At 33.5% G+C, this 20,414-nt stretch overlaps 1 long non-coding RNA gene and 1 pseudogene across 9 annotated transcripts; both read right to left on the bottom strand.

Moving 5' to 3' along the window:
* Positions 1-928: 928 nt before the first annotated feature.
* LOC114316378 (pectinesterase inhibitor 11 pseudogene) lies at positions 929-1,601 on the bottom strand (annotated as a pseudogene).
* A 697-nt stretch (positions 1,602-2,298) lies between these two features.
* LOC114316379 (uncharacterized) lies at positions 2,299-13,728 on the bottom strand. Of its 9 annotated transcripts, none has more exons than XR_014336536.1 (4): positions 10,611-13,727; positions 10,442-10,525; positions 9,422-10,070; positions 8,682-9,322 (listed from the first exon to the last, which is right to left on the bottom strand). It is a non-coding gene; the product is annotated as an uncharacterized LOC114316379 (long non-coding RNA). The 9 variants fall into 9 exon arrangements; XR_014336545.1 differs by having other exon boundaries at positions 9,422-9,559; positions 10,611-13,722; XR_014336534.1 differs by having other exon boundaries at positions 9,422-9,559; positions 10,026-10,070; positions 10,442-13,721.
* Between the last annotated feature and the right edge of the window lie 6,686 nt (positions 13,729-20,414).

Genomic DNA, 20,414 nt, shown 5'->3' with positions numbered 1-20,414 from the left:
TGTTTTTGAGACTTTTGTACCCTTGCAAAGAGATTTAGTTGAGTTGTAATAATTAGTATGGGTTTTGTAATTATAGGGCATGTTTGATTGGGTGGATTAGAACATGGGATTGTGATTATTAATCCGTGGGCCCAATTATCCTATGTTTGTTTTAACATTTTGGTTTAGGATTATTAATCCAATGGATAATTAATCCAACAAATTTGTAGGATTATTAGTAATGGGGTAGGGGTGGGATTATTAATCCAATGAATATTAATCCAATTAGATAGTGAATACTACACTAATTTAATAGAATTATTAATACTTCACTATTAATCTTATGAATCAAACATGACCATAGCTTGTAATGTTTGTACTATTCATAATCTATGTACAAGATGCAGAGAAGTTATTTGAAAGTTAATGAAAGAGATTTGTCTATTTCATTTCATATCTACTTAGAGCAATACTAGGTATCATGAAAAAACTTTCATGAAAATGATCACGAAAGATTTATGACCTTTGGATTACACTTGAAATAAAGCACCACACACTAATCATGGTAATCCAAGAGCCATAAATCTTTCATGATCATTTTCATAAAAGTTTTTTCATGATCCCTAGTTTTTCTCATCTACTTATGCAATGCTCTACATGAACTTAATGAATTAACAAACATGAGTTTCCGATGTTAAGTCTCAGTGTATTCTTAGTTCATTCTTTGGTTCGATAAGCAAGGCCTTTTGTAGCCGACACCTCTCTATACTATAGAGGCGGGATATGGTTATGACAATGGGCATTGTACTAAATTGGTAAATCACAATTTCATTTGGAATATATACTTCTTTTCTTTTTACCAAACCAAATATCACAATGAAAATTTCAACCAAAAAAGCAAATGAAAAAAGAAAATCACTTCATCAAACACTATTTCATTGTTGCGTTGTTAATAAGTGAGGTTGTTGATGAGAGCCAAAGCAATACTAGTAAGTCTGGTGAATTTCAAAATGCTTTTATTGATCATGTTTTTCACACTGGGACTCACTATGCTGCCATCAAATCCATCTGTACAAGTAGTCTCATCGGTGATGGCGGCACTCATCCAAGTCTTGACACTATCCATCTGAAACCGCTTATCAGAGCTACTACCAACCGTTCCCATTGCCTGAATAGATTGCTTGAGCTCATCAATGCTGCTTTTTACGTTCTCTACGCAGGTCTTTATGGCAGCTACATCTCTGGGAGTGAGACCATTATGTTGAGCGAGCTTTGACACCAATTTAGACGTGCTCTTTGCGGCTTTTAAGGTGACATTGAGGGCGGCGTTGCTCAGTTTCCAGGGGTTGGTTTGGACAACGACGGCATAACGAGAGAGGGTTTTGAAGCAAAGTGGAGGATATGTTGTTGTGTTGCAAGCGGCGCTGATGAAGTTTGTGTAGGCTTGCATGGTGGAGGCGGTGGCCGTGGCGGTGGAGGCTGAGACTGGTTGGGTATGGTGGGAGATTAATAGAAGAATGATGAAAAAGAATGTGAGAACATTGAAGGAACATGGGTTTGGGAGACTCTGAGCTTCCATGTTTCCTCTGTTTCTTTTCCTTTTTCTTCTTCTTCTTCTTCTCTCACAAGAGATTTGTATTGGTGAATGTGTTTTGGAGGGGATTACATTATTTATAGAGCGACTGTCAGGTTTGTTAGTTTGGGAGAGAGAGAGAGAGAGTTGGTTGTTCGAATGAATTAAGAAATGAGTTGTTTACAAATTGGGAATGTGTAATATGAACCTATATTTCGCTGTCAAATGCGGCAGCAGCCACATGCAATAGGGCTAAAGATGCATTTGAATTCTCATTCTCACATGGTACTTGACGACTTTCTCGTTAGAATTCTATTTTTTGCTCAAAGAATAAAATTAAAAATGTTGATTGAAAGAATAATGTAGGTCATAATTCAATTGTTGATGTAAAGTAAACCGTACCACATAGATTCTTGTTTATACAAATAGTTTATTCTACATTCTGTTTATTTTATTTTTTTATTTTTAAATATATTGAAACTGGTGTGCTCGAGCACCATCCACAATTTTGTCGAATCACGTATATGTGTGTCGTGTTTTTCTTATTTATTTATTATGCAACTATGTCGACCCTTCTAAAATAAGAAAAGGTTTTCCTTCAATCCATTACGTAAGAGCTCCTACATTCCAAATAATGTAGAGATCTATGATTGGTTTACTTGTTCCATAAATCAAAATCTATTGAATTCTTTAGCAATTTTTATTTTTTTTTCATCGGCAAAGAAAATCTTTATTGATGGAAGTATGGAAAAAGGATACAGGACATCTTATAAAGAGGAACTTGGAGCTAACTGAAGCGTCAAGCGTCAGTTGGTGAGAAACCAACAACAAAACAAAAAGAAACAGAAGAGAAGCATAACAGAATAACTAAATTTCACCCAAGCCATCACCAATCCACACTACTAACAAATGAGGCTTAAGGAACAAAACCACTGCTGCTACCAATCCACTCTACTGATAAATCTGGACAGCATCTTAACCGTAAGGAGCAAAACCGCTGACTATGACACTGCCAAGCAACACCCAACATGTATTTAGGAATCTTAAATATTTTATATAACTTATGCCTTTGTTAAAAATTTAAATCTTTATCTAAAAATATATTCTTTAACTTTTTAAAAGAATGTTATTATACTTGGGTCAATTAACTAGTACTAATTGTGGACACAACTGTAGCAAAATTTAATCCTAAAAGATAAATAAATCAACTCTATCTAATAAATAAGCAAACAAACAAAAATAATAATATAAAAAAAAATGAAAAAAAGAAAAAAAAAGGAAAAACATAAATGATGGTTAGTCAATTCAATTATTGAAGCAAAATAATTTGTCCAATGATTATAATGAAATTTATTACATTAGAATTTATTTATTTTTTATTGAAAATATTACACATGGAAACATGTCTGGTTTTCCTAAGTTTTGAATACAAATTCTTAGTTTTAAACTCAATTATTTTAACGATATTATTTCGTATTTTACCTTAATCTTAACAGCTTTGACCAACCTATTCCTATAATTTACCCTACCTTATTAATACTCTCCCAAACGGCTTAGTAATAGAGAGACGAGCAAAATTCATATAATGTATACCACTCCCAACTTCAAGCAGTGATGACATGAGAGTAAATAATTTCACTATCTACAGACGAAAACTTTTCAATCTTCCAAGTGTGAATAATGTCAAGTTCCTTAAAACTAAGAAACTCAGCTCTACCACTATAATTTAAAACAAATACTTCAGCTTCAAACTTGTGATCTTCAATTATTCACTAACACTACAAGAAAAAGTGTTTCTGGCGACTAAAAATTCATTTTTCGTCGCTGAAAGTTGTATAATTGGCGACTAAAATGGATTTAGTCGCGAAAATTGAACCCTTTTGCCGACTAAAATAGTTTAGTCGCCGAATACCAGGCTTTTAGCGACTAAAAGGCAGTTTAGTCGCAGAATGTAGGGGTTTTAGCGACTAAAGGTTTTTTGGTAGCCAAAAGTGACTGTTTTTGGCGACTAAAATAATTTAGTAGCCAAAAGTGATGGTTTTGGCGACTAAAAAACATTTTAGTCTCCGATTATAGGTGTTTTTCCGACTAAAAAAAGATTAATCGCTGAAAATAAAGGTTTTTGGCTACAAAAAAAAAAATTAGTAGCTAAAAACAGTGAATTGGTGACTAAAATTCAGTTTAGTAGCCAAAATGACACGTTTTTGGCGACTAAAAACAGGTTTAGTCGCCAAAACTACTATTTTTAATTTCAACTTGTTTTTTTACTGACAAAAAAATAATTAGTAGCCCAAAAATCATAGAATTGGCGACTAAATAATGGATTTAGTCGCCAAAAGTGGCCTAAAATTTTTTTTAATCAATAATTTATTTTTTACATAAATTATATTGAATTAAAATAATTATATTTATATATATTGTTTTGTATTAATACTGTCAATATATTATATAAATAATATATATTGCAAATATATTCATGTGATTTTGTAGTGGCATAGTGGAGGGAGTGTGTTGCAAAAAAGGTTGCAATGTGGGATGGTTGGGCACGGTTTGAAACTCAGAAAAACCAAAAAAAAGTGGTTTTTTTTTTTTCCGACGGAACACCTTTGGCGACTAATATTTTAGTCGCCAAAAGTCTTGATTTTGGCGACTAAGCCGTTTAGTCAGCGATTGATTGAGTATTGGCGACTAAATTATTAGTCGGTAAATGTATGATTTTCAAAAGGCTAAAACACTATTGGCGACTAGCATTTTAGTCGCGAAAGACCTGTCTTTTGGCGACTAAAAAAATATTAGTCGCCAATGCCCACACCGACAATGTATACGCGACAAATGTGGCGACTAAAGAATTTTGTCGGGGAAAGTCAAATTTCGACTTCCGGCGACTAAAAACAGACTTTTGGCGACTAAAAATTTAGTCGCCAAAAGTGACTTTTCTTGTAGTGTAATATCCAGCACCAAATCACATCATGTCTTAATAGATTTAGAAAGTTGTGAAATTAAAAATTTGCGATGCAGGTACTTTTATCATATTAGTTTTTCTTCTTCTTCTCTTTCTTTGAAAGGTGAACCTACAGTTAATAAGAACAAGTATTTTAATTAATAAGGTCGTATATTGTCAAAAAGGTTTTGATTAAATGATTGTTTACCTCTTGGGATAGAAATGTATGAGATTGTTGTTGACATGGCATTGGCCGGACAATGGGATGATTGCTAAGAAAAATTGAGAGACTAAAGTAGTTCTGGGAGTCTCTTATGATGACCCTATTCATAGTTTTATTTAGAGCATCATTTATTCATGATCAGCCAATATGTAGCATGAGATCTAATGAAACAGTGGAAAACAAAATTTATAATCATTTTAATAACTTAGTCCTTAAGGCCGTCAATTCGAAGAACAAAATTGGCAATAACTTGTAGTTTAAGTACATTTATGCTATGTTTGTTTCTCAGGAAAACATTTTCCAAACCACCAATACAACTATGATGACCCCGACATACATATTATTCTAATATATTATTTTATTGAATATAATTGTGTGATTATGTATTTAATTTGTATTTATCTGTTTGCATATGAAATATCTATTTGAGTACTGACTTAGAATTCGACAATGAAATCCCAAACAGATTCAGAAACCAAAATTGATTAGTTCAATACACTAATTGAAATATTTGGAACCACATGACAAATCTAATTAAAATTTGATTTAGATCAAAATAATTAGAAAAAAATCAATTAGAAATGATTAGGATTAATTATACTTAAGTTAGATTAATTACCCTAACCCTACTTAATTAGCTTAACTTAATCTACTTATATATATATATATATATATATATGCCTTAACATATTTTGAGCTCATTTTCAACAAAAACGTGTCTAAGGTAGTAGAGAGAGAGAGGGACCAACTTCTAGAGAGACAGAGAGTAGAAGAATTGTAGTGAATTTGAAGGGAAATTGAGGAGATTAAGCTTCCAACTTCTAAATTCAAGCTTTAGGTAATATCATTACCCATAATCTTTGTAAATAATCCATGTAAAATTGAATTCATGTAGCTTGTAGGATCATTTGCATGAAATTAGGTGAAAGATGTTAAAATCACTTGAATTCTTGTAGGATTGAGTTGAAATTGTACATGCATGCATAATTCTTCATCTTGAAACTTGATTTTCTACAAACTCATACATAAATGGAGCTTAGACACATTAACTTGAAAGATTTTCCATAATTACACACTTATTTTGTATAATCAAGTTTTGAAAGGAAAGAAGTTCAATTTATTGCATGCATGGCAAAATCATTGAGTTTTGGGACTTGTTTTGGGAAATTGAAAGAAGTTTTGAGAGTATGGTTTCACAAATTCCATGTGTTCGTACTTTATAAAAAGTTTCTACCTGTTGTTGCAAAGTCATGCAAGTTTTGAACATGAGAGATGTGCTTTTGAACTCCAAAATGCAATCTGACAAACGAAAAACTCGTTCACTTCTCTCAAGCGATGAACTTGTCGCTCGAGCGTATTTTGCATGCTTCTAGTATTTTTACAGACATTTGCAGTTCGCTCGAGTGACAAAGTGCGCACTCGAGCAAACTCAACTTTGCATTGCATTTAGCTCGAGCAACCAAGTGATGGCTCGTACCTATTTTAACATCATCCAATACTTTTGCAGTCAAGTCATACTGCTTGAGTGACCAAAGGTACGCTTGAGAGAAGACCCTATTTTCAGCAATTTTTAGCAAACACCCATATGTGCATATTTGCATCTCTATACCCTTTCAGGCATTCTTAAGCATCATTTAGACATCCTTAGTTATGGAATAAGTTAGAAACACACAAATAGAATTGAATCAAGATACGATACTTGCTTTGTACATGTGCTTCAATGTGTATTTTTGTTATGCGTAGTAGTCATCCATGGTCTAACACTTGTGCGAACCCATTGTGAGTAGTATCCTTGTAAAAATATGTTCAACTGTATTTTGAATTACTTAAAGAATGTTATTGTGAAATGCTATTTTGATTGTATGAATGATTGTCGCATTTGAAATGTATTTGTGGCATCCTATAGTCCAACACTCACCTGGGGAAAACAATACCATGGCCCTTTTTTTGATAAGGCCCTCACCTAGATGAAATAATACCAAGGCCCTTCACTATTTGGTTGTAGAGATCTCTGATGTTGGCCCAAGTGGTCTTTTTGCTTGACCTACATGGTCCCTTCGTTTAGACCCATGTAGTTCATTTCTTGACCTTTATGGTCCCTTTGATATATGCCTTCGAGCCTTTTTCTTTGCGCTATTGGACGTACCACATATGAGTTATGAATTACGAACTTTTGATATGACAAGTACTTAATTATGATTCGTTTCAAAACTCATGAGATATGATTTGTATTATGGTAGACACCATTCATTTAACTTCTTTATACTGATTTTACTCACTGGGTTTTAACTCACCTCTTTACCCTATGTATATATAGGTGACAAATCGAACATCAAGTTTAGAGAAGCCTCCGGAGTCCAACCTCTGGAAAGCTTCTTTTAGAGTGCCTTCATGATGGGGCGTACTTGGACTCTAGTGGAGCCAAGCTATGTCAACCCTTTGTTTTATGTTGTTTTGTTTCTGTCATTTGGCGGCCTGTTTTGAATGGATATTATGTATAAGGAGTTTAGCTAGATGTGTTGTACTTATGTATCTATGAATGTCAGTAGGAAGTTTATGGCTTTAATACTTATGAATTTTGCATGTATGCACAACTTGATAGACAAAGTTATATTCTATTATTGCTTCCGCAAAGCCTCGATTACTATTATTTGTTTTGTCTTCGAGGCCGTGTAATCTGGGATTGCTGGTCGGTCATAGCTTAAGCCTCTAGGGGCATGTATGAAATCAATTGAATTTAAGCCTAAGCCTCCAGCCCAAATTTGAAGACTTGAGCTCAAAGCTTGGAAAATTGAAGAGATAGGCTCAAGGACAAACTAGATTTGGAAGAGTTAAAGACTCTATGTGTGTAATTGAACTCAACTTCATGAGCTTAAGTTCATAACTATGTGAATTCAAGAAGTATATGTTGATAAATATAAGAATTGAGCTAAATGTGTTGAATTTGAGATCAACCTGGGCATGCATGCATGAATTTATTGTGATTTCTCATATTTGAGTATAAACCATAATGATCATATTGAATTAAGAGTTGTTTGACACATGCCTGCATGAATTGTCATGTTTTGAAGCCCAATTTTAACTCTTGAAGCTTGTAAATGTAAGCTATAAAACATGGATTTTACATACACGAAGCTGTTGTTTGAATTTTGATGAATTCATGGAATTTTGAACAATGGGTCGAGACTACCACTACAACAAGTTAGGTCTTGGATGACGAATTTTTTTCGTCTCCAAAGAGCTAATTTCGTCACTATAGATATTTGTGAGGAAATATTTTCATCACCAGGTTCGTCATTGAATGCTTGTCACTAAAAAGCATCGTGACGAAAAATAATTTCGTCACCAGTGAAATTACTTTAGTGACGAAACTTTTTGTCACCAATAAAACAACATTTTGTCACCAAAAATCCTCATTTTCATCACCAAATAGTTATTCAGTACCACATTTATAACTTTAGTTGACGAATAAATTTGTCATGCATGTTGATCATTGATGAGGAAATAATTTCGTCACAGTAAGATGTAAAGTTGACAAAATTTTTCGTCTCCAAATATCATACATGGGTGACGAAATATATTTCGTAACAAAAATATATATACATGACGAAATTTTTAATCACCAAACAACAAAATTAAAGAAAACCTTCATATAAACTATAGTAAATTTTGTCACAAAAAATATTTATTAGCGACAAATAGTCACTTTGTCATAATAACAAATACAAATGACGAAAACAATTCGTCACTAAACTTGTCTCATATTTTGTATTTCAATTTAAATTATTATTTTATAAATATCCCTATTCATATCCCAATAACCTTTTAAATGTACTAAGAAATCCACTAGCTATTATATACCACTCCATAAAAAAATTCACCAAAAAATTTATGTTGTAAATCAAAATATATCTATCAAACAAATTTAATAATAATCCATTAAGTATAACAAAAAGACCATCAAAGCCAATCCAAAAATGAACTAACATGAAGTTCACAAAAAAAATCAGCATTCAATCTTGATTTGCAACTAGAACCACGTATTAGCTCAGGAAAAAAAAAATTAACACTTGATCTTGATTTGCAAGTATACTTCCAAACGTCATCAAAAACCAATTTGCAAAGCAAATAAACAAAAAAAAAAAAAAATATTAAGATATTATCAATTACATTATATAGACCTCTTTATCCATGTCAATACAAATTGTGTACACAATGAGTCTAGCTTAACAACCAAAAGTTCCTTTATACATGACAAGCTCCTATTAATCACATCACTAAATTAGAGCAACTCCAACACTACCTAGCAAAAATACACAAAAAAATATACACCTAATTTTGTCTCTATTTTGGTTAATGTGTATTTTAATAAGGATCATGCTAACTAAGAAGTAACTAATGAATCTATTTTCATTAAATACATCTTCGAACTTGTTATATCTTAGTTAATAATTAGTGAAATTGTTATGCTTTAACTAGTATATACTAACCAACATTAGAAAAATAAAAACATAAAACAAGCGGGACTTACCAAAACGGCGATCTACGAGTTCATGGGATACCTCCTCCTTTAAATTGTCCTTTGAAACCTTACTTCTTAAGAAACCTTGCTTCGTAGAAAAGAATGAAAATAAGGTCAGACGTGGATGAAAACAGAATTTATGCTGTTCTTAATTTCAAGTGATATTTTTCTGAGCACACTAACCTGAAGATTCACAAGGAACCCACAATGACTAAATGATTTTAGCCTAACAGCTAAAGTAAGCCAAGCAAATGCTATTGATGTGTGCTTTGCCATGGTTAGACCATTGAACGCAATCCCAGGACCAACAAAACGAATTGACTGCAAGTAAGGATATACCTGATGCTTAATGTATCACATGATTAATAGGAAAATCCAAAAGTAAAACAGGAGAAACAAATGTAGACAGCAATATTTCAATTCAAACTTCTAGTTTTCCAGGTTACATGCAATTTTGTGAAACCAGCATCAATGATTGTTTATTGCCTGTTTGAATCAAAATTTGAAAGAAATTTTAAAAAATAAAAAATTGGACAACCATACATGATTTTCATGAGTCCATTGCGTGGACCATGACTACTAGTAAATACATTTTGGAAACAAAATTAATAGTTGTCTTTGGTTATGTTTTTACTTTTTTGAAAGACCAAGCTGCTTGTCTGAGGTGGACATGATATATCTATCACAAAGAGACATGTATTTCATCTTTGTCATAAAATCAGTACACTTGTTGAGTATGTGATAAATTGCTGATAGACTACAACTTTTAGGCTAGCTATGGCCTTACTGTTTTAAAATATATAGGCATCCATGAAAGAATAACAAAGAATCCCTGTATACAACGGAAAGAATATCAGTACCCAAAAAATCATATATCTACACAATGAAAGATATGTTCACAAGCATTCAAATACTTTAGACACCTAATCACACAATTGCATTGGGTATATATTCACAAATTAAGTTAGTGATTTGCAGGGTTCCTTCTTAGTATATCATTCTAACCAAAGAAAGAAAAGTATAATCAAATAACATACATTTACTTCGAAAAATTCTCTTATCTAAACATTTCTAAAGCATAAAAGGTTGACAAATAAGATCATACACAGGAGCCATATTGTGTTGATTTTGTGGAAACATATATAGCCGGATCTTGCTGGTCTTAAGAAAAAGATCTAAATAATACGAGAAGAAAAATGATACCATGCTCATGACAACCAAGCTTCTAGTATAATTTGTCCTCCTGTCCAGCCAATTCTCAAAAGTGCAACTTTTTAACTAAAACACCTATCAAGAGGCAATGTAACTAACTTGAGAAAAGAATTCCCAGGAGAGAGCCAAAGATGCAGCATATTTCGTGAAGAAAACATACCCTGGCCAGGTCATTTCCTTCACTATTTTGCAGAGCATACTCAAACACCTCCACTTTAGCTATAAGTGGCAAATGGTCATAATCTTTAGCAAAATTAAGCATATGTTTGTGCTCTAGATTTAAGGTGATCTATATACCAGAAACATGCACAAAAAATTAGACGAGATGCGCGCACAAACACACACACATAGAGCATCAAATGAACCTTAGCGGACCTTTCTAGCATCTCTTTACTCCGAATGAGATGGTGCAGGGTGTCACAATTTGGTACCCATCCTATTAATCCGCTGTTTGGAGACAATGGAATGACAGCATATCTTTGAATAGAAAGATCCTTCTCTGCAGTGTTTCTGGAATTTTCCAAAAGTGTGTTCACCAAACCAAAGAGTTGGCCAACATGCAAAATAAAATGTCATTGATAGAGTAACAAAAATAATATAAAAACACCACGTACAATTCCAATTTTGTAAACATAACCCTTATGTGCCTTAGAAACCAGCACCACTAGAAAGTGGATGCAGAAAACTAGAAGCCCCACTTCTTAAATAATCCCACAACCAACAACCAGGTCCAAAGGCTATTTCTTCTTCAAGAGACTAATATCTAATCTAAAAATTGTAAATGATGTTTAGATATGCAAAGTTAAAACCACAATTCAATAGATATATTCAGCAATGCAAACACGGCTTAGAGAAAACACTAGAATTGTCAAATTTTTTTAAAAAAAATTAAATTTAAAAAAAAACTATAAAATATATTTAATAGCTTTAAAATAAAACAAAAGAAAGCTATAAAATCTATACATCAAGTCTGTAGAATGGAGCATGGAAGGAGCAACCTCATGTTCCTCATCTATACTTCTTTAACATTGAACACAAATTCAGACTAAAGCATGCTTTGAGCAAAACTTAAGAGTTTTGTACTCATAATTTGCTACTTTTAAGCATGATTCTTATCTAAATTCAATCTGAAAAGTATGACTTTAACCATTATTGTAGTAGTGACTCTATTGAAATGTTTTATACATATGGATATCCTATGCTGTCTGTGTTTAGAAAAGTATGTAAATGACATCCTTTGTTAGTCCCATGTACTAGGGGACAACAAACTTACTAATACCTCATAGGAATGAAATCTTCTTTGCCTCATGTGTGTGTAGTATTGGGTTGTCATGCCCATCATTTATTCAATATCATATTGATATAGCTGTATAGTAGAGTTGGTTATATACACAAAAACAGAGTTCTAGCCATGGCTACATCCTTTTGGAATTGTATTAAAAAAAAAATTAAGAATAAAATTCTAAAGCCAACAACATTTTCATGAAAACCACGAAGAGTGTGACACCTCTCATGCCACCTGACAACCAAACTAAACAATAATGGCTTGAAGCAACCAAATTAGAGGCATAACTACAACAAAACAACCATGGTCTGAACCAACCCAAAGAGGCACAACCTCCACCAATATGAAAAATGATTAGCAAATACACTATGGTGGTATTCTAAGATTTCATTTTCTTGGTGTTCTCAATGTTAGTATTGATACATATCTTTGCTAATATTTAAAAAAAAAAAATGGCAACTAAATTATTATATATACATGGAATTTAATTAAAAATAATCTCTCTTTATCTCATTTTTTTCTACTATCATTATACTATTTAGCTTCTAATGAATTCAGGCACATTCTTAAGTTGAAAACAATTACAAGTAATCTCACTTTTTTTTGAGTTAAATAAGCTAAAAAAAATCAAATAATCTAGAATCTAGAATTGTAGTCAAACACCATCATTTGACCTTTTTTTTAATCCAATAATAACACTAAACCCAAAGATTTATTTGTAATTAAAAAAAAACAAAATTCAAACCCATTAAGAAATGAATTGAACAAATACAAATTCTATTAAGAGAGTGGAATTGAACAAATACAAATTCTACTATATATTAAAATTAAGAATTCTATTAATACAAATTCTTTTAATCAATTGGGCTCTACCAGCATACGACAACACTTTATTAGCTCATGATTGAATCCTCTTAGTAATCCTAGCAACCAATTGATCAGAATCTATTTTACCCAACTTAGTAGAGACAAGAGAAACCCCCAAACACCTCATAGGAAGCTTCCCATCTTTAAAATCCATGATAGAAGGCAACTCACCTCTCAAGTGACAGTCCATATTCCAGCAAAGAACATGTGACTCTTAGGATGACAGATCTTATGGGACTCTATTTATGAAAAATCTTATTCATTCATATACATTTTGTGTCAAATTGTACGAAATTGATATCTGTGTTGCAGATTTATTCATAATTATGTACGCGCATGACTAAAAGGAAGATAGATATCTAGAGGAAGCAATAAAAGCTTTATTTTTGATACAATCTGAAATCTAATTCCAATGAGATGCAAAAAATGTAGACCAACTAAACTAACCTCAGCTGATCAAGAAACAAATGATGCTATATTACTGTCGTGACCATCAAAAATCAACCAGCCCTAGGAATTGATCTTGAACCCCAACAAATTAGGGCCTTCTAGATGACTATTTAAACCCTTCATCAATCAGTTTTTGGTTTTAAAATTTTAGCTGACAAAACAGAGAACTCATCATCGGTTGTGAGAGTGGATTGTCATATATATAACTCATCATCTGATCGCCTTATGTAGAACTCATCGAGGGTTTGAATTGGGGTTTCGGTTTGGGAGGGTTTCAAAGGGTAGATCGAGATGGAGAGAGATAGTGAGGCAGAGATTGAGAGCAAAGGTGAGGCAGAGATTGAGATAGAGATAGAGAGATGGTGAGATAGAGATGGAGCACTCCAACTGGGACTGATCTTTGCCAGATGTCGAATGTAAGGGTTTGGCTAGAAAGAGGGTTAGGGTTAGAGAAGCAGGCGGTGGAGAATCTAGGGTTTGTGGTTGTAGTGATGGTCGTTCTAGAGAAGAAACAAAGAAAAAATGATGGAGAGAGAGAGAGAGAGAGAGAGAGAGAGACAAAAACTATGGAGAGAAACAAACAAATAAAAAGACACAGAGAGTGCTAATGCTAGGTAGTGTTTGACACTCTGAAATTTTATTTTGGTGCTATTTTTTTTAGTCACATCTTTTAGGATAGCATTGTGTATTATGGAAAGTGTAATATTTTAAATAGTTAATTTTTTGTGGGTCGTGAAAAGTATAATTTTTGATGATTAATTTTTTGTGTCGTGAAATATTTAATATTTTTATCAATTTATAGACGCGTGTTGTGTATAGTTGATGTATTAATGGCATGTCATATGTACGTCATAAATTTTTTTATTATTTGAAGTTAATATTGCAAGTCCTAAAAAAATCATCATTATTAACATTTACGACCTACGAAATACACACATCGTAGTTAAGAAATTATTTACGATATGCAAAAAAAGCAAGTCATAAAAATAAGAAACCACAGCTTGCATTTACTGTATGTCATTGATATGAAGCTGTAAAAACCCAGTTTTTTTGTAGTGGATAAACATAAAAGGGGTAAAAAAATTAAAACCCTACTCATTTTTTTCATTGTCGCTTAATATATCAAAATTTTCCCCCCAAAATTGGTGACAACATTTTTTCCTTACTAGAAGATCTCAAAAATATTAAAAAAAATTGGTAATGAAAGCATATTCCTTATAAATAATTTTATAATTAGTGATCAATTTTTTTTCTTACCAAAAGTCCCAAAATTTTGGCACCACCCAAAAAAATTAGTGAAAAAATTTTTGGTGACGAAACTTAATTTTTCCTCACCTAAAAGAAAGTATTTATTGACGAAAATAAATTTCATCACCTATCATTTTTATTTTTTTATTATATGTGACAAAATTTATAAATTTTTATTTAGTGGCGAAATTTATTTTCTTCACTAGTTTTCGTCATCAGGAGGTGCTGATGGAAGAGAACATGAGGCATCGAAGGAGACGGGTGGAGAGGCTCGGAGATGCGACGTCGACGACGGCACTGAAGAAGGAGAACAAGCAACATCGATGGTAGCGCTAGAGGAGAACACTCTGAATGAGGACTAACTTGTGTTTTGTTTTGAGAGAGAGATATGAGAGGAAAACTAATAAACAAAACAAAACCAAAAAACAAAAAAAAAAAGGAAAAAATTAGTAGTCTATTTTTTTTTTTTTTGCCCAATCTGTCAAAATTTTCCCTTCAAAATTAGTGAATTCCTATTTAGTGTAAAAATTCATATTTTCAAGTGTAAAAAGAGGGGGGGAGGGGAAATTTTTATTTTTTAAAAAAAAAATCATAAATATTATACTTTTTAAGTATATTTATGTTATGCGTGTCTAAAAAACAAAAAAACTTAGAATATTAAAAAAATTCATTGAAAATATAATTCGGAAAATAAAAGGTAAATTTTTTGAAAACCAAAACCAAACAAGCTGATTAGTGATGAAAGTATATTTCTCATCATATAATCTTAAAATTTATAAAATTGAGTTTTCAAAAAAAAATGTAAAATTATTGGTGACGAAAATATATTCCTCACTAAAAATTTTATAATTGGTGACAAAAAATTTTCTCATCAAAAGTCTCAAAATTTTGGCGCTACCAAAAAAATTTAGCGGGAAAACCTTCGATGATGAAATTTAATTTTTCCTCACCTAAAAAGAAATATTTATTGACGAAAATAAATTTCTTCACTAATTATTTTTATTTTTTATTATATGTGACAAAAATTTATAATTCGTCATGAATTACTCTTATTTAGTGACGAAATTTATTTTTTTCATTACTTTTCGGCACCATAGGTTACTTTTGTTGTAGTGTACCTTCAAATATATGTATTTGGGAGAGTTCTTGTAAGTTTGGGTGAGTCCTGCATAAATTTGGGGCCTTGGAGTTATGTTTGAAGCTCAAATAGAATTCTGGAAATCTCATAAATTCGACAGACCACTCGAGCGTCGGAAAGGTGGCTCGAGTGTACATTTGGAGCTCCCAATACTTTTACAGACATTGGGGGTTGGCTCGAGCGACCACCCTTTATTTTCATTCTTGGCTCGAGTGACCAAAAAGTTGCCTTGAGCGTAAAAAAAGATCATCCAATACTTTTGCAATGAGAGAAGGGATAGTCTTTACACTCATCCCAGGTGGCACACGGAATACTGAAGTTGTTATCTCAGGTACTTTCTCTATATATAATCAAGATGTTTTTGTGTTAATTGATTCTGGATCCACACATTCTTTCCACTACATTTGCATCTAGATTGAATAGACACCTAGAGTCATTGTCACATCTGCTATGTGTATCTGCCCCATCTGGGGAATCTATGTTATGTATATCTATCTATCATATATGTGATATGCGTATTGGTAGTGATACTTTATATGTGGATTTGCTACCTTTGGACGTTAGACATTTTGATACAATTTTGAGAATGGACCGGTTGTCTAAGTATTGTGCAACTATTGACTATGTAACAAAACAGGTTTTGTTTAGACAGCCAAGACATGATGAGTTTGTGCTTTTGTTGGTAATGGTGTAGTGCCTCCACCTTATTTAATTTCAGTAATGAAAGCATGTAAATTGCTTAAGAAGGGGTGTCAGGGTTACTTGTGTAGCATATCGACTGAGCAATCTATGAATGTTGAAATAGACAGTATCCCTGTTGTTAGAGAATTTTCGAATGTATTCCCAAATGAATTGCTAGGAGAATTGATTGACAAAGAAATAGAGTTCACTATTGATGTTGCACCTGGCACACAGCCTATTTCAAAAACTCCTTACATAATGTCTACCATTGAAATGAAAGAATTGAAAGAACAGTTGCAGGACTTGCTTGACAAAGGGTTTATCAGACCATGCACTTCGCCGTGAGGTGCACCGGTTTTATTTGTAAGGAAGAAAGACGGGACTTTACGTTTGTGCATTGACTATCGAGAATTAAAAAAAGGTAACAATCAAAAATAAATACCCTTTGCCATATATTGATGATTTGTTTGATCAATTGTAGGGATCACAAGTATTTTCAAAAATTGATTTGAAATTTAGGTATCACCAGTTACAGGTGAAAGTAGAAGATGTTGAGAAAACCGCATTTCGAATAAGGTATGGTCACTACGAATTTCTTGTAATGTCATTTGGAGTGACTAATGAACCTGTTGCATTTATGGACCTTATGAACCGGATTTTTAATTCCTACCTCGACGAGTTTGTTGTCGTTTTTATCGATGATATTCTGATAAATTCAAAGAGTAGAATGAAACATGAACAACATTTGAGAACTATCTTGCAAACACTTAAAGAAATGAAATTATTTGCTAAGCTAAAGAAATGTGAATTTTGGTTGGATGAGGTGGTTTTCTTAGGGCATGTCATCAACATAAACGGGATTTCAGTAGACCCATAGAAGATAGAAGCAATTGTGAACCGGCCTACACTGACAAATGTAACGGAAGTTCGCAGTTTCATGGGTTTAGCTAGGTACTATAGACGGTTTGTGAAAGATTTTTCAAAAATAGTTGTACTTCTTACCCAACTTATACGTAAAGGACAACCATTTGGAGAGACGAAAGGGAATCCATCTCCCAAGAACTGAAAACAAGATTGACAACTGTACCAATGTTGACACTACCTTTAGGTACATAAAATTTTGTAATTTTTAGTGATGTATCTTACATTGGTTTGGGTTGTGTGTTAATGCAAAACGAAAGGGTAATTGCTTATGCCTCCCGACAGTTGAGACCACAATAAAAGAACTACCCGACGCATGACCTGAAATTGGCCACAGTTGTGTTTTCTTTGAAAATTTGGAAGCATTACTTGTGTGGAGCAAAATGTGAAGCTTATACCGACCACAAAAGCTTGAAGTACTTCTTTACCCAAAAAAAGTCGAATATGCAACAAACAAGATGGCTTGAGCTGATAAAATATTACAACCTTCAGATTCTGTATCACCCGGGGAAAGCCAATACTGTTGGTGATGCATTGAGTTGGAAATTGATAGGGAACTTGGCTCATCTACTCACTGAACAACATGAAATCTCGCAAGACTTTCAGAAATTTGAGATTGAAGTAATATTACATGAACATGGTGCATTGATGGCTGCCATTTTAGTTAAACCTGACACGCCCCAAACCTGCCCTTGAAAGTTTGGGCATGACCTACTTAAAAACGGATATTTAACCTGGTATACTTAACATACGGGGCCTTATCGGAAGCATTAAATAATAAAATAACACTGATACAAACAAACTCCATTGAGCTACCTCTATTATGCCAGGATCACATACATCACATACATGAGCATAGGCAGATAAAGTCCAATAATATGTCCCTGAGCATCTGTTATATATATATAAACAGTCCCAGCCCCATGGTTGGGTGTATACAAAATATTGAAGTTATGTACAATCAACCCTAGATGGACAATCAAAACACGAGCCACATCGTAGCAAAACTTGCCAAAAATAAATGGCCTCGTCTAGTGCCTGGACACACAAGGGTTGACAAAAGAGGACGGGTGTCCTGGTTTAGGATTGACCACCTGGTTGGCGACCTACAGAAACAAACATAACACAGAGTGAGTCAAGCCCAGTGAATAGTAATACATAAATAATCTGATGCTCAACTTGACACATAAGACATATTAGTGCGTATGTAAATACAGAGAACATGTGGTTAATCTATTTTTGTTTTAATTTCAGAACGGTCTTGGACCCAAACTTGAAACATAATAACTTGTAACATAATATCTTAAAACATATTGGCTTTCAGCCCTTGAATGGAATGGCAGTAAGCCCTTGAAACATGTTGGCATTTACCCCTTGAAACATGTTGGCATTTAGCCCTTGAATATATCGGCATTAAGCCTTTAAACTTGCCGGCATTTAGCCCTTGAATATATCGGCATTAAGCCGTTAAACTTATCCATGTATGAACCCAAGAGGTGTCTCACACGGACTCTAGAGGTAACTCACTTCATAGCACTTAGTTCCGTGTAGCACTTTGTTTCATACCATACCATAACAACTTATACGTAATGGCCATAGGCCCAGACATCATCATAGCAAACTTATCTCAGAGTCTTACGGAATTCCAGAGTCATGAAAGTAGGTTCATCCTTTTCATTATTCATTTGCATTCTTGGAATCATTTACAACTTACATAATTAATAGTCTTGGAATCATTTACAACTTACATAATTAACAGAATTAATAGAATGCTACTGGCAATCATTAGCTGTAGTAAAGCATATTACTACTCACTGTGTTGTGGCAGAGAGATGGTTCCTCCTGAACTGTGTCCTACACATGTACATAACACACACATTAGTTTCCATTTTCTTGTTAAATCTTTTCCTGAGTCATTACGTTTCCAATGAATTTACAACCATCGTATGATCATCAAAAAAATATTTAAAAAATAACAGAGGGTCAAGCACGCAAAATAGAGAAAACATTTTTTCCCGGCCTGGGCCGCTCGTGAGGCCGTACCCTCGGCTTGAGCGGCCATGCACCGCACGTGCGGTCCTCTCCCTCCGCTCGAGCGGTCGAAAGCAGTATGCAAGATCGGTTTTTCTTCTCTTCTCCGCACGTGCGGTGACGACCCCTGTTTTGGGCAGCTCGATTTCAACCCAAAATTTAGCAACACCACTTCATTTTACATGCAACCCAAGATTGGATTAATGCAATACTTTAACCCAACATCACCATAGCATGAATTATAACTTGAGTATCACAAATTAAACGTGATTCAAAGCTTAATCAAGTCATAACCTTTCCAAATTCCATCTTTTAATCTAAGTTTCTCATGTCCTTAAAACATAACACATTATATGAATATAATTTCATGGGGTTGGCATAAAACCAAACATTGAAGTGTAAATTTCATACAACACCTAAATTAGGTTTCAAAACAGCCAATTGATGAGAATACCCTCTTTAATCAAGCATGAATCGTACATAATCCACAACTACAAACCCTAAGTTGTCAAAACAAGAATTAAACCCTTCCTTAAGTCCAAGTGAAGGTTAAATAGGTGGGATTGAGCTTACCTTGAATTAAATCCCACAATTTTCCTCAATTTGACAATCTTCTTTGTTGAATTTCTTCTCCTCCAATTTTTTTTCTCCACACTCTCTATTTTCTCTCCCAGGAGATTTTGGATGGAAAAGTTCCTAAGTTCCTAAGTCTTCTCCACACTCTCTATAGATACGTATGCATATATAAGGTTGAATAGAGACAAAATTCAATCGTTTAAGCATCCCAAATTGAAATTTCACAGAAACACTTAATATTACTTAAAAATTATGCTGATCACATATATGAAATCAATTTCAAATAATTAAGCCCCTAAGGTGTCCAATTTCTGATTCAAATATTCTAAGTGTTACAGATACTTTTCTTGTTAAACAGATAGACATCCTTAAACATGGGATTCGCTTACTCAACCTTAATTTCTCAGAGAATTTCACAGTAAGCATTCGAAAGTACCAAACAAGGACTGAAAATATATCAGAAAACATGTACGAGGGTCGGGTTATTACACTCTCCCCCCCTAAAATAAGTTTGGTCCCTCAAACTTGTTTTACCTTAGGGTCGAAACAAATGCGGATACTGGTGTTGCGTTTCTTCTTCTTTTTTCCAAGTTGCGTCGGTTCCGTAATGTTCTTGCCATTTAACTTTTACCATAGGAATTTCGCGATTTCGCAACTGTTTCACTTGCTGGTCTAGAATTTGGATTGGTTTCTCTTCATAAGTTAACTTGTCATCCAACTCAATTTGGTGGTAATCAATAACATGAGACAGATCTGGAAGGTATCCG

Source organism: Camellia sinensis, chromosome 1, assembly GCF_055761805.1.
Source record: "Camellia sinensis isolate YWXY chromosome 1, ASM5576180v1, whole genome shotgun sequence".
NCBI classification, from domain to species: Eukaryota; Viridiplantae; Streptophyta; class Magnoliopsida; order Ericales; family Theaceae; genus Camellia; species Camellia sinensis.
Note: the sequence above shows the minus strand (reverse complement) of the source record. Positions and strands in the feature narration are given on the sequence as shown.